Consider the following 14587-nt stretch of genomic DNA (forward strand, 5'->3'; position numbering starts at 1 on the left):
TATATATATATATATATATATATATATATATATATATATATCTTAAAACGGCCGCACAGGAGGTGTTCCCAATACTTGGAGGCACAAGTATAAAAAAGGCCACTACAGTTTATCAAAATATTACTTTATAATTACATATGCTATCATAACATAGCATCTTTCGGGCACTGCCTCTCTATTACACGAGCGCCTTCAAGAACTTCCTGAAAATAGTGCTCGGAGGGTACTCGGCTTTCGTCCGAATCTCGGGACGCAACAACGGTGGTCTCCATCTCTGCCCAGTATGTCTTAACACGGGCAAGAGCCATCCTAGCGCTCTCTATGCATGCTGACCTCTTCATTGCATTTATACGCGGCACCGTGTCAAGGAATTGCTGCACCAAGCTGAAATAACTCTTCGGCTCCGATCTCCCCGGCCACAGGTGACCCATGACGTACTTCATGGCGAGTCAAGACAACCTATTCAGTTCGGCCCATTGAGCCAAACGATCATCCACTGCCAGTGGATGCTCTGGATTGTGAAACTGCGACCAGAAAAGCTTTTCCACTTCGCGATCTTTCTGATCTCGAAAGTGTTCGGTCGCATCAGCAGCACTCGCTGCCAAGTCCAGATAGGTATCCTCCACACTCCACATCCGGTCCAACGGAGCAAACTTCGGATCACAAAATTTCCTTCGTAGCATAAAGGGCTTTCCAGCCGCAATTTGTTCGGCCTGACGCAGCTCCTCCTTCGCAGCTCTCATCGCAGAGCGCGCGTCCTTCGCATTGGCAACGGCCTTCTCTAAGTCCTTCTGTCTCGCCTGGTCTTCTTTTTCAAGAAGTCTGCAACGGTCTGTAGTGCTTTTTAACTTTTCGGCCATCTCGGCCATCTCTTCCTTGCTTCGGCAATGAGCAGCCTGTTCGGCTCTCAGCTCTTCAAGGGCTTTCCTGGTGGCCGCATCACTTTCGCTGGCTTGTTCTTTAGCTCGGGCAAGTTCTGCCCTAAGACTCTCCACGGCGGCCGCACCATCTACGTCAAGCACATACATCGTAAGACACAGGCATAAAACTGTTCTTTCCGGATGCCGCCCGAGGAATTACATCCCTTGAGCCTCATCAAGCCGCTTATTGACAAGCGTGATGTCGGCATCTGCCACGTCCAGTTGCCGCTTTAGTTCGGCAAAATCATCAGTTTGGCTCGATTCCGGACACCCTGCCGCCTACATTCAAAGGCAACATCTTAGACCTGGGATTATGATCCTCCGCGTGCCGTCATTTCTTGACGACGCGCAGAGTCTCAGGGGCTACTATCTACATAGGGCGCATCTTACTCATGCGCAACTGACAAAAGTATACATTATCTAATGTACCTCAAAACCCGTCAGTAAACTTTTGACGGCCTCATACAATCCGCTCTCTAAGGATGAAATCCTTTCAATCACCGTGCCCATCAATGCGCGGTGCTCCTCTGAGATAGAAGCTCGCCCTAGCAGAATCTTTAGCTCCTCCGGCCGAGCACCAGACGGTGTCGGGCTCGTCCCATGACCTCTTTCGAAGGCCGGACGCGGAGAACCTCGGGGGGCCGCATAGCCACCTTCTGCCCCTGCCGGATTTGGAGAAACCCTCCGCGACGACACCTCAGGGTCGCCCGCCTCGCTAGGCGGCACGGCAGGGGGAGGCGTCCCGCTCTCCATCATCTTCGGAAGGAGATCCCCCGAAGACGAGCTCTGCTGAGAAGGGCTGAGGTCCGAGCTACAAGATAAAGGTTTGGTTAATCTTCTCAGATATAAATCAAGGACTTCCCTCATCCCTCAAAAGGAAAATCTTTTCTCCACTTACGGCTCGCTGGAGGGCTGATCCCCTTGAGGGCGTAGTCCGGCCGAGGGACTCCCCGGCGTCAGACCCTCTGACGAGGATTTTCTCCCCCGTTTCGAGGCCATGGTTTCCGGGTCGTCAGAGGCGGCTCTCTTCTTCCCTTAGGAGAGGAATTGTCGGTTCCTCCCTTCGGAGCAGCCTCCTTCGAGGAGGCCATAGCTTCCTTGTCCTCCCCCTCCAAAGGCATTATCTCCAGCATCCTGACCAGCACAGGATCCGGCCTGGTTTCAGGAAGGGGAGCCGGACACCTGATCAGCTTTGCCTTCGTTATCCACCCCTGTTTAAAAGGACGGCTCTTTTAGGGGCAAGTTTATGACAATTATACGGATAGAAGGTCCGGGCACAAGGTTGCTTACTTGAGTATCCGGCCGATTGCAGCTTAGGCCTACGTCCTCGGTTAAATCCGAACACATCTCTTGTGATCCAAAGAACAGTCTATACATCTCCGCGGGCGTTGCGCCCATAAAGTTCTGGAGAGCTCGCGGTCCCTCTGGATTAAACTCCCACAGGCGGAGGGGGCGACGTTTGCCGGGCAATATTCGGTGAATCAGCATGACCTGCGTCACCTTGACCAAGCTGAGGTCTCCTTCCAAGAGATCCTTAATTCGGCCCTGTAACAGGGGCACGTCTTTGGGCAAACCCCAATCTAACCCTCTGTTAACCCATGACGCTAGCCGTGGTGGGGGACCCGAGCGAAAGGCAGGAAGCGCCACCCACTTGGTGCTCCGGGAAGCGGTGATATAAAACCACTCTCGTTGCCACAAGCCTAGCTCCTCTTGAAAAGAGGCCTCGGGCCATGGAGCATCAGCATTTTTGCTTATAACAGCGCCTCCGCACTCTGCGTGCCGTCCCTTGATCATCTTCGGCTCCACTTTGAAAGTCTTGAGCCATAATCTGAAGTGAGGGGTAACACGAAGGAATGCTTCGCATACAACGATAAATCAGGAGATATGGAGGATGGACTCCAGAGCTAAGTCGTGGAATTCCAGCCCGTAATAAAACATCAGTCCCCTGACAAAGGGGTCCATCGGGAAGCCTAACCCCTGAAGGAAGTGAGACACGAACACTACACTCTCACCGGGCTGGGGACTAGGGATAGCCTGCCTTTGAGCAGGCAACCTGTGCGAAATTTCGGCGGTCAAGAACTTAGCCTCTCTCAACTTTAGCACGTCCTCCTCCGTGACGGAGGAGGGCATCCATCGGCCTTGAAAGTCGGAACCGGACATTGTCGAAGGTCTGAGGCGCCCGGAATCTGGAGCCTAGGGTGTTGGAACTCGAGGCGACGGGCGAACTTATTTTGGGATTGGAGAAAAGGAGTAAGGCCCTGGTCTCTTTATAAGAGGTTGAATACCAGGAGCCCTCCCCGTAACCGTTTGGGACTCGCCTTTAATCGAGAAAACATGCTAACGGGCACGATTGGGTTACCCACGTCTGTATTGATGAGAATCCCGTAAAAGGGGGGCACACGATCTCTGCTTTGACAAGACGTGCCAAGGAAACCGCCTCGCAAAACACGCTGAGGTGGAAAGGTGAAAATGATTCAAGTGAAGGATTTGGCTGTAGTGTGATGACCACTGCGGAATACGTCAGCAGATTTGATTTGTGTTAATATTATTCTCTCTATGGCAATATGAGGGAGCTTATTTTGTAGAGCCGGACACTACTCTTGGTGTTTACTATCTTCTATGAAGGACTTGGAGGAGGAACCCGCCTTGCAATGCCGAAGACAATTTGCGCGCCGGACTCATCGTAATTGAAGCCTGGTTCAGGGGCTACTGAGGGAGTCCTGGATTAGGGGGTGTTCGGCTAGCCGGACTATACCTTCAGCCGGACTCCTGGACTATGAAGATACAAGATTGAAGACTTCGTCCTGTGTCCGGATGGGACTTTCCTTGGCGTGGAAGGCAAGCTTGGCGATGCGGATATTCAAGATCTCCTACCATTGTAACCGACCTTATGTAACCCTAACCCTATCCGGTGTCTATATAAACCGGAGGGTTGTAGTCCGTAGCAAATCAACTCCATATACAACAATCATACCGTAGGCTAGCTTCTAGGGTTTAGCCTCCTTGATCTTGTGGTAGATCTACTCTTGTACTACCCATATCATCAATATTAATCAAGCAGGACGTAGGGTTTTACCTCCATCAAGAGGGCCCGAACCTGGGTAAAACATCGTGTTCCCTGCCTCCTGTTACCATCCGGCCTAGACGCACAGTTCGGGACCCCCTACCCGAGATCCGCCGGTTTTGACACCGACAGTGGGTTTAAGGATTTTGGATGGAGAAGTAGTATTTCTACTTAGTACAAGTGAAGGCTAAAAAAGATTGAGAAGCATCCAACAAAGAAACGGAAAATTACATAGGCGAGCATTAAGCATAACTAACACTGAATAATGCACCACAAGTAGGATGTAATTTCATTGCATAACTATTGACTTTCGTGCTTGCATAGGGAATCACAAACTTTAACACCAATATTAATACTAAAGGATAATTACTCACCAACATGACTCACATATCACTATCATCATATCGCAAAACTGTTACAAGGAATCAAGTTTATTTTGTCCAATGGCCTTCATGAAAGTTTGTATTATATCCCACTTGAATACCTATCACTTTGGGACTAACTTCGTATGTTGCTTTTGATAAGCTAAAAGAAATTTAAGTGAAGAACATGAGATTAAAAAAATTTCTTCTCTCAAAATAATTTAAGTGAAGCATGAGAGAATTTCTTCAAAATTTTACTAACTCTCAATTAAATCTAAGTCAAGCATGAGAGCATTTCTTCAAAAATATTAAAGCACACCATGCTCAAAAAGATATAAGTGAAGCACAGGAGCAATTCCATAGCACAATTTTTGAAGTGAAGCACATAGAGAAATTCTAACAAATCATAGCATAATTTTGGCTCTCTCAAATAGGTGTGTCAGCAAGGATACATGACACAAACTAAAAATCAAAACAAGCAAAGACTCATATAATACAAGATGCTCCAAGCAAAACTCATGATATGTGACGAATAAAAATATAGCTCCAAGTAAAATACCGATGGTCGTTATAAGAAAGAGGGGATGCCACTCGGGGCATCCCCAAGCTTAGTTGCTTGTTCCTCTTTGTATAATAACTTGGGGTGCCATGGGGCATCCCCAAGCTTAGGCTCTTGTTACTCCTTATTCCATCATCCATCGTGATCTCACCTAAAACTTGAAAACTTCAATCACACAAAACTCAACAAAACCTTTGTGAGATCCGTTAGTATAACAAAGCAAATCACTACTCTAAGTATTTTTGAAAACCCATTCATGTTTTATTTTTGCATTATATCTACTATATTCCAACTTTACTATGGCTTATAGCCCCCGATAAAGTCCATAGATTCATCAAAATAAGCACAGAACACAAAGAAAACATAATCTGTCAAAACAGAATCTGTAGCAATCTGAAAACTTTGAATAATTCTGTAACTCCAAAAATTCTAAAAAAAATTAGGACAACGTAGTCAATTTGTATATCAATCTTGTGTAAAAAATTCAGGATTTTATCACGCTTCTGTAAATGTAAACAATTCCGTTACTGGCCACAAAAGTTTCGGTTTTTCAACCAGATCAAACCAACTATCACCCAACATGATCCCGAACACTTTACTTGGCACAAACACTAATTAAAACATGACAAACACAATCGTAACAGTAGCATAATTGTGCAAATAGTCAAGAACAGAAAGAAAAAGGCAAAAAATAAAATTTATTCATTGGGTTGCCTCCCAAAAAGTGCTATCGTTTTATGCCCCTACACGGCATAATGCATAGATCTAAAGTACTGTCATCTTTCTTCTTATTTTCCTTAGATGTGTTTTTGTCAGGAGGTTTTGCAAAAAAATAACTTAAAACACATTATCCATAGAAACTTTAGCATTCTCAAGTTGCTTATCATCATACCCCCTTTGATTTCCGATAACAATCCAAGAATAGTGTTGATTAACATCGTTGAAAACTTGTTGGATTATATCTAAAACGGGGATTTCCTTCTCAAGATTGTTATCAAAGATTTGGTTATTTCCAAGAAAATGTCTCAACATATAATCACTATTATAAAGGATCTCATCTATCACTGGTTATTCACGGTTCATACCATAAATATCAAAGATTTCCCTAGCCTCCCGTTGTCGGTGACAAAACCGGTGGATCTCGGGTAGGGGGTCCCGAACTGTGCGTCTAAGGTCGATGGTAACAGGAGACAAGGGACACAATGTTTACCCAGGTTCGGGCCCTCTCTATGGAGGTAATACCCTATGTCCTTCTTGATTGATATTGTTGAATATGAGTATTACAAGAGTTGATCTAGCTCGAGATCGTAATGGCTAAACCCTAGAGGTCTAGCTTGTATGGCTATGGTAATGAATCTGTCCTATCCAAACTAAGTCCTCTAGTTTATAGACACCGGAAGGATCTAGGGTTACACAAGGTCGGTTACAACGAAGGGAATCTACATATTCGGTCGCCAAGCTTGCCTTCGACGCCAAGGAGAGTCCCATCCGGACACGGGTGCAATCTTCGGTATTCGTATCTTCACAGCCCATCAGTCCGCCCCTGTAACATCCCAAATTTTCAATTTGGTATGTTATACACTAGATCATCATGCATATCATATTTTCATGCATTTTGGTTGATCCTAGAAATTTCATGCAACTCAAGGACCCACGGAGAGAGTTGGAGATTTCGTTATTTTCATATTTGAGAGTTTTGTCAAATTTGAAAACAGGATCATTTGATTTATTTATTTCATCTTCAATTATTTTTCCAATATCAAATATGAGAGAGGGAATAATATGACTTTCCCAAAGTTAGGAAAAAAATGAAGATCTAATGAATAAATCAAATTTTGGTTTTGCCGGAGTTTTGTTTGCATTTTATTTGGATAGGGAAAAATGCGTGTTTTCAAAAATTGCATTTTAGGCCCGGAGAAAAGTTCATTTTGTTCGACTCATTTTTAGGAGTCGGGGAAAATTTACTTTAGATTTTTCGGAGTTCGTTTAGATTTCTTTCTGTGTTTTTCTGCGCGCGTAACCGATTTAAAAAAAAAAGAGCAGCGCCCCGCCTTGGGCCAAGGCCCAGCCAGCAGGCCGTCCGGCCAGGCCCCAGCCCCAGCCGCGCGCGCGCCAGGCGCCAGGAGAGGCAGCCGCCGCCATCGCTCGAGGCCGAGTCCCAGCGGGACTTAGGCCGGTTAGCCCCCCCGCCTTTCCTTGTTTTGTTTTCCCTCTTTTGCTTGCCCCCTACCCCAAGTAATCCCCCCCCACCTATATAAATACACCCCAAACCCCCCCCCCCTCTCCTCACATCAAAACCCCAAGCCCTCTCCTCCTAAGGCTGCAGCAAGCAGCAGCGCGCAGCCCCAAGCCGCCGCCTTAGCCGCGCCGCCGCCATAGCCGCGCCGCCGCCGCCTCTAGCCGCCGCTGCCGCCCTTAGCCGCCGCCGCCGGAGCCCCTCGCCGGAGCCTCGTCGAGGTAGCCCCGCGCCGCATCTATTTTTCGTTCCTCGGTTCGGTTTTTCTTCTAGAAACCGTTCCGGTTTTCTTTTCCATTTTTCTTCCGGCTTTGTTTCGGTTTTCTTCCGAAACCCTAGATCGGTTTTCCGTTTTCTTTTCGGTTTCTTTTCCGAAAACCCTTGATCGGTTTTCGTTCTTCTTTCGGACCGTTCGTCTCAAACGAACGTGATCACCGATTTTTCCCGGTTAACGAACGTCCGTTCGTTTAACCGTTCGTCTCTTTCTTTTCGTCGGATTTATTCCGCGATCGTGATCTCAGATCCGATCTTCGTTCTAGTCTTTCTTCTAGCTCGTTTATCGGAATCAGGTGATTCAAGCGCCTCGAGTTTCGTTTCGAAACCGCCGTTCCGTGTAATCAACTTAAACAAGTTTTTGCCCCGGTAAAATTTAACCTAGATTTAACTTGCTAGAACCGAGTTGTTTTCTTCCGCCGTTTGTTTTCCGTCGTTTGTTCGGTTCGTTCTTCCTTTGCAACCGGAGTTCTTAAGTTGAACTTTCTGGTTCATTCTCTTATTCGAGCTTTACCTGTGCATTAGATGAGTACTTATTGTATGCTTGTTGTTTGTCTGCGATAGATCACCCGGATTGCGCCGCTTGTTACTTCGAAACCCTAGGTCTCGTGGATCATCAGCAAGGCAAGTAACACTTTGATCATACCTTTTCTACAACCCATGTTTTATTGCATTAGATCAATCCTCTCACATTGCATGATTAGGATCTAATTAAATTGTGGGATGGGAAGTAGATGAGGTAGTACCTATTAACTGTTTATATTGAAACCTATGGGAGTTACTTCTACGTTTGCTTATTATGCCATGCTATGCTAGTAGACGTGGATTGGGTGAGTGATATCCATGACAGATGTGAGTTTGCTAATTTTAATGGTTTATCTAAGGTGGCAACTTAAACACACATCTGGGTGGATTGAGGCACCTGATGTCTATCAGGACTTGCCTGTTTTTTTTCGGACCGCCACCCAGGCTCAAAGGGATCATAAGATAATTCATGCTAGAAACTTCCTTGTGCAGCCACATGCTACTATGGGCTCTGGCATAGTTGACTAAGTTGTGCGAACTCTTACGGGGTGGACTAGCAGATGTAGGGGTTGTAGGTGGTACGGTCTACCCCACATGTAAGGTGCTAGCGCTTCTGAAAGACTATGTCTCGGTCATCCGTTTCTCAAACACCATGTAGTGCGAGAAAACAAACGGCGGCGATCGAGTCATGTGGGGAAAAGTGCGCAAACCTCTGCAAAGTGTATAAACTAATCATGATTAGCCGTGTCCCCGGTTATGGACAACTTGAGTATCTAGTACTTGAATATCATGTGAATCTCAACATGTTACTTCTAATTAATGTTGTTGGGTTTTAATTGTTCACTTAATTGGGATCGGAATGCTGTCAACCATTCTCGATGTTTCACAACCACCATGATAGTTAAATAAATCTATTCCTTTGTAGTAGGGAAAAACTGGCTTTACGCAAAACTGTAACCATAGAGCTTTCCACCAGCCATATATGCATGTAGTATAGTCGTTTCATTCCATTACTCTCTATGTGTTACATTGCCAGCATATTCCATGTGCTGGCCCGTTTTCGGGCTGCAACTTCTCATGTTGCAGACTTTTCAGACGATGAGTAAGGTGCTTTTAGGTCGTGGTTCTATACTCAGTGATGCCGTTGGAATTGATGGACCCATTTATCTTCCGAGTCTTCCGCTGTTATCGACATTAGATGGCCTTAAGCCATTCTTATTGTAATAAGTTCTCTTTGAGACAACGATGTAATAAGTGTGTGATTGCCACTCTGCTATAAATCCTTCGATGTACTGTGTGGTGTCAGTATTACTGATCCAGGGATGACACCCGAGCACAGTAGACTTGATCCATTCGGGTCGGGTCACCACAGAGATGGTATCAGAGCACACGCTGACTGTAGGACACGACCACTAAGTTAAAGCCATAGATTACCATTCTCTTCTCATTTTCTAACTCCTCATCTTTTCTACTCTTTTAGGATGACGCACGCGAAGATTAAGTATGCTCAATCGGATGAAGGCACACCATTTGGATTTCACCTGAAGGAAGTCACCAAGTACCTGAACATTGGATTACCAAGCTTCACGGGAACCTTCAACGCCACTCTGCCGGAAGAGGAGCGCTGGAAGATTCAAGCTCACGTTCCGGGAAGGACATTTGCGCCAATCACTAAGCCTATAGATAGTGTTTTCAATGCACCAACCTGGAGTCTGGGAAGGAGCATGGCAGCTCATATCACCATAGGACGCATTGGAGAAGTCTACCAAGAAGACCTCAAGGACACTATCTACCAGATTTGCGGACGCCGAGATGAACAATGGGAGTTAGTCAGCACCAAGAAGGATAGATCCATTGCATCTTTCATCCAGGAGTTAAACCAGCACATTCGACGCCACGAGAACCAGATGTGCAATGATACGATAGAATTGAAGAATGCAAAGGCAAGGATCATCGAGCTAGAAGGAGAACTGAAGTCAACACATAAGGACTACATGGACGAGATCGTAGCTCTAGCAAGACACAATGGCGATCTTAAGCAGGAGATTGAAGAACTCAAGGAGAAGTTAGCATCCAGGAAGGAAGACAAGTACGTCGCATGTCCGGACAACTACATCATCATCGACGACACCGATTCGGATCCAAGTGAACCCGACTTTGAAGACGAAGCTGGAGCAGATATCATGGAGTCTTCCACCGGTTCAAATTTCTAGATGACCACCAAATAGTAGTAGTATTCCCCCCCCCCATGTAAACATTAGTTCGAGCACTTTTGTGATAGTTTTAGATCGTTTGTAAGCCCTTGTTTGATTGAATGAAGTGATTTTGTGTGCATTTGCTCATGTGCATTTGGGTAGTGTTTTCCCTTTAGACCTCACTCTATTCTTAATTCTCGTCTTTTCTAAACCCTCAGATGCCTCCGAGACGTGATAATGGATTCCCACCGGAGCTCACTCAATTGATCCAGCAGCAAAATCAATTGATGCAGATGTTAGTCCAGAACCAGCAGAACAACAACAACAACCCACCACCACCACCACCTGTTGACCACTTAGCTCGTTTCCTTAGGCTAAATCCGCCGGTGTTTTCCAGTAGCACCGAGCCAATAGTAGCAGACGATTGGCTCCGCAAGATAGGAAGGGAGTTGACCACTGCAGGATGCATGGATGGTGAGAAAGTGAAGTTTGCCGCTCACCAGCTTGACGGACCCGCGGCAGCATGGTGGGAGAATTTCACAGCCACTTACCCAGTTGACACTGTCACATGGGATCAGTTTCAGCAAGCTTTCCGCACTGCCCATGTTTCAGCAGGAGCTATGGCCATAAAGAATCGTGAGTTTCGCAACTTACGCCAAGGAGGAAGGACAGTTGGCCAGTACGTTGACGACTTCAGCAAGTTAGCATGTTATGCCCCAGATGACATTGCTACGGATGCAGCTAAGCAGGAGAAGTTTCTGGAAGGACTGAATGATGACTAATCATGCAGTTGATGGTAGCGAGTTTCAACAACTACCAGGAGTTGGTAGATCGTGCCATCATGATTGAAGGGAAGCAACAGCAGATTGAGAACCGCAAGAGGAAGTATGGACAGGGGAAGAATAACTCTGGAGCCCAGCACAAGCACCGTTTTACCCCTAAACCGGGATTTCAGTTTCAGCACACCCACGGAGGAGGTAGCTCGCACAACCATAATGGCCACAAGAATGGTAATGGGAATGGAGGAAGCAACGGCCAGAACCGGACCACCCCATCAACCCCAGCCAAGAAGGATTTGAGCCACGTCACTTGCTATAAGTGTTCAAAGCCAGGGCATTATGCAAATGAATGTCCTGAGGGCCAGAATGGAAATGGCAATGGAAGCTCTGGAAAGAAGCCGAACCCTTTCAATAGGGGACAAGTGAACCACGTTAATGTGGAGGAGGTTGAAGATCAGCCCGATGCAGTAATAGGTAAGTTTTTGGTTAAGTCATTTACTGCACTCGTTCTTTTTGACACTGATGCATCGCATTCATACATATCAAGGGGATTTGTGGATAAATATAACCTGCCAACCCAAGCACTTAGGTCACCCATGTTAGTAAGCTCACCAGGAGCGGAGTTTATGGCTAGACGATGGTGTGATCAGTTACCATTAAGGATTGGTAACTATGTGTTTCCCTCAGACCTAATAGTATTGGAATCTCAAGGATTGGATGTGATATTAGGCATGGATTGGTTGTCGATTTATGGAGGAAACATCGATTGTGCTAGTAAGTCAATTTTGCTTACCACACCAGAAGGGAGAAGGATCAAGTATGTATCCCGGCATGTACCAAAAAGGACACAAGTGAATTGCCTAACAGGAGTTGTGCAAGAGGAAGTACCAGTGGTAAAGGATTTTCCTGATGTATTTCCAGAAGAGTTTCCAGGCATGCCACCGGATAGGGACATTGAGTTTTTGATTGAGTTATTTCCAGGTATAGGCCCCATATCAAAGCGACCGTACCGGATGCCAGCAAAGGATTTGGTGGAAATTAAGAATCAGATTAAGGAGTTATTGGATAAAGGTTACATTCGCCCAAGTTCTTCGCCTTGGGGATCACCCGTACTTCTAGTGGAAAAGAAGGATGGATCATTAAGGATGGTTGTTGATTATCGGGGATTAAATGAAGTAACCATCAAGAACAAGTACCCACTGCCAATGATCAACGATCTGTTTGATCGGTTGCAAGGAGCTAAAGTGTTTTCCAAGATCGATTTGCGATCAGGGTACCATCAGTTGAAGATTCGAGAGCAGGACATACCTAAGACAGCATTCACCATGAGATATGGACCGTATGAGCATACCGTTATGTCATTTGGATTGACTAACGCACCTACCTATCTTATGAACCTGATGAACAAAGTGTTTATGGAGTTTTTGGATAAGTTCGTCGTAGTGTTCATTGATGACATCCTGGTTTATTCAAAGAATGAAGAGGAGCATAAGGAATATTTGCGTTTGGTTTTGGAGAAACTAAGGGAACATCAGTTATACGCCAAATTCAGCAAATGTGAGTTTTGGTTGAAGGAAGTTGGATTCCTCGGACACGTTATATACGGAGAAGGTATAGCAGTTGACCCCACTAAGGTTGAGACAGTAACCGAATGGGAAGCACCAAAAACAGTTGGAGAGATCCGGAGTTTTCTTGGACTCGCAGGATACTACCGGAGATTCATTGAGAACTTTTCAAAGATTGCAAAGCCTATGACTGAATTGTTGAAGAAGGATACTAAGTTCAAATGGACTGAGGAGTGTGAGGCTAGTTTCCAGGAGTTGAAGAAACGCTTGGTTACCTCACCAGTATTGATTTTGCCAGATCAGACCAAGGATTATGAGGTGTATTGCGACGCTTCACGTCGAGGACTTGGAGCAGTGCTTATGCAGGAAGGAAGAGTTGTTTCGTATGCTTCACGACAACTGAAGCCTCATGAGTTGAATTATGCCACGCATGATTTGGAGTTAGCAGCCGTAGTGCATGCATTGAAAACGTGGAGACATTTCCTCATTGGAAATCATTGTGAGGTGTACACGGATCACAAGAGTTTGAAGTACATTTTCACTCAGAAGGAGTTGAACCTCAGACAACGGAGATGGCTGGAGCTCATCAAGGATTATGACATGAGATTGCATTACCATCCCGGGAAGGCTAATGTAGTAGCTGACGCATTGAGCCGTAAGAGCCATGTCAAAACTCTAATGACGGGGAAAATACCAAAGGAGTTAGTAGAAAACCTTCGTGAACTATGCTTGGAAATAGTTCCGAGAGGCTATCTAGCAGCATTGGAGATTCAGTCAACATTGATGGATAGGATCAGAGAAGCTCAGAAATCTGACAAGGAGATTGCTGCTATAAAAGAGAAAATGAGTAAAGGAAAAGCAAAGGGATTTCGTGAGGACGAGCACAATACCTTATGGTTTGAGGACCGTGTTTATGTGCCTAATGACCCGGAGATCAGAAAGTTGATTTTGCAAGAGGCACATGATTCACCGTATTCGATTCACCCAGGGAATACCAAGATGTATTTGGATTTGAAGGAAACATTCTGGTGGACCGGAATGAAGAAGGATATTGCAGCATATGTAGCAGTTTGTCACGTATGTCAGAGAGTAAAGGCAGAACATCAGAAGCCAGCAGGATTGTTACAACCATTGCCGATACTCGAGTGGAAGTGGGAAAGATAGGCATGGATTTTATCACAGGACTACCCAGGACAAAATCAGGATATGACTCGATATGGGTAGTAGTAGATCGATTGACGAAGGTAGCACATTTTATTCCAGTTAAGACCACTTACACCAGTGCTAAGTTGGCAAAGATATACATGACTAGGATCATTTGTTTGCATGGAGTTCCGAGGAGTATCGTATCAGATAGAGGAACCCAATTTACCTCATAGTTTTGGAATCAGTTGCATGAAACTTTAGGAACCATACTAGAGTTCAGCACAGCTTTTCATCCACAGACAGATGGACAGACCGAGAGAGTCAATCAGAGTTTGGAAGATATGCTGAGAGCTTGTGCACTAGATTATGGATCTAGCTGGGACGATAACTTGCCGTATGCGGAGTTTTCTTATAACAACAGTTAACAAACCAGTTTGAAGATGGCACCTTTCAAAGCTTTATACGGAAGGAGGTGCAGGACACCGTTGTCATGGGACGAAGTTGGAGACCGTCAATTCTTTGGACCATATTTGATTAAGGAGTCTGAACGGAAAATTAAGTTGATTCGCGATAGGCTCAAGGTAGCCTAGTCCAGGCAGAAGAGCTACGCAGATTCTAAACGCAAGGAGACAGTTTACGAAACCGGAGACAGAGTTTATCTTCGAGTATCCCCACTTCGAGGAGTTAAGCGCTTTGGAGTTAAGGGAAAATTAGCACCGCGTTTCGTTGGACCATATAAGATCTTGCAACGTATGGGAGAAGTCGCTTATAAGTTGGAATTACCAGAGGGACTGTCAGGAGTTCATGATGTATTCCATGTTTCTCAGCTGAAGAAATGTCACGCCGAGATGGCGGAGGTACCGCTAAGAGATACCGTGCCACTCGAAGCAATTCAGTTGAAGGACGACTTAACGTATGAGGAGAAGCCAGTCAAGATTCTCGATTTTGCCAGCAGAGTTACCC

Source organism: Triticum urartu, chromosome 2A (genome assembly GCF_056163025.1).
Source record: "Triticum urartu cultivar PI428250 chromosome 2A, HENAU_Tu73, whole genome shotgun sequence".
NCBI lineage: Eukaryota > Viridiplantae > Streptophyta > Magnoliopsida > Poales > Poaceae > Triticum > Triticum urartu.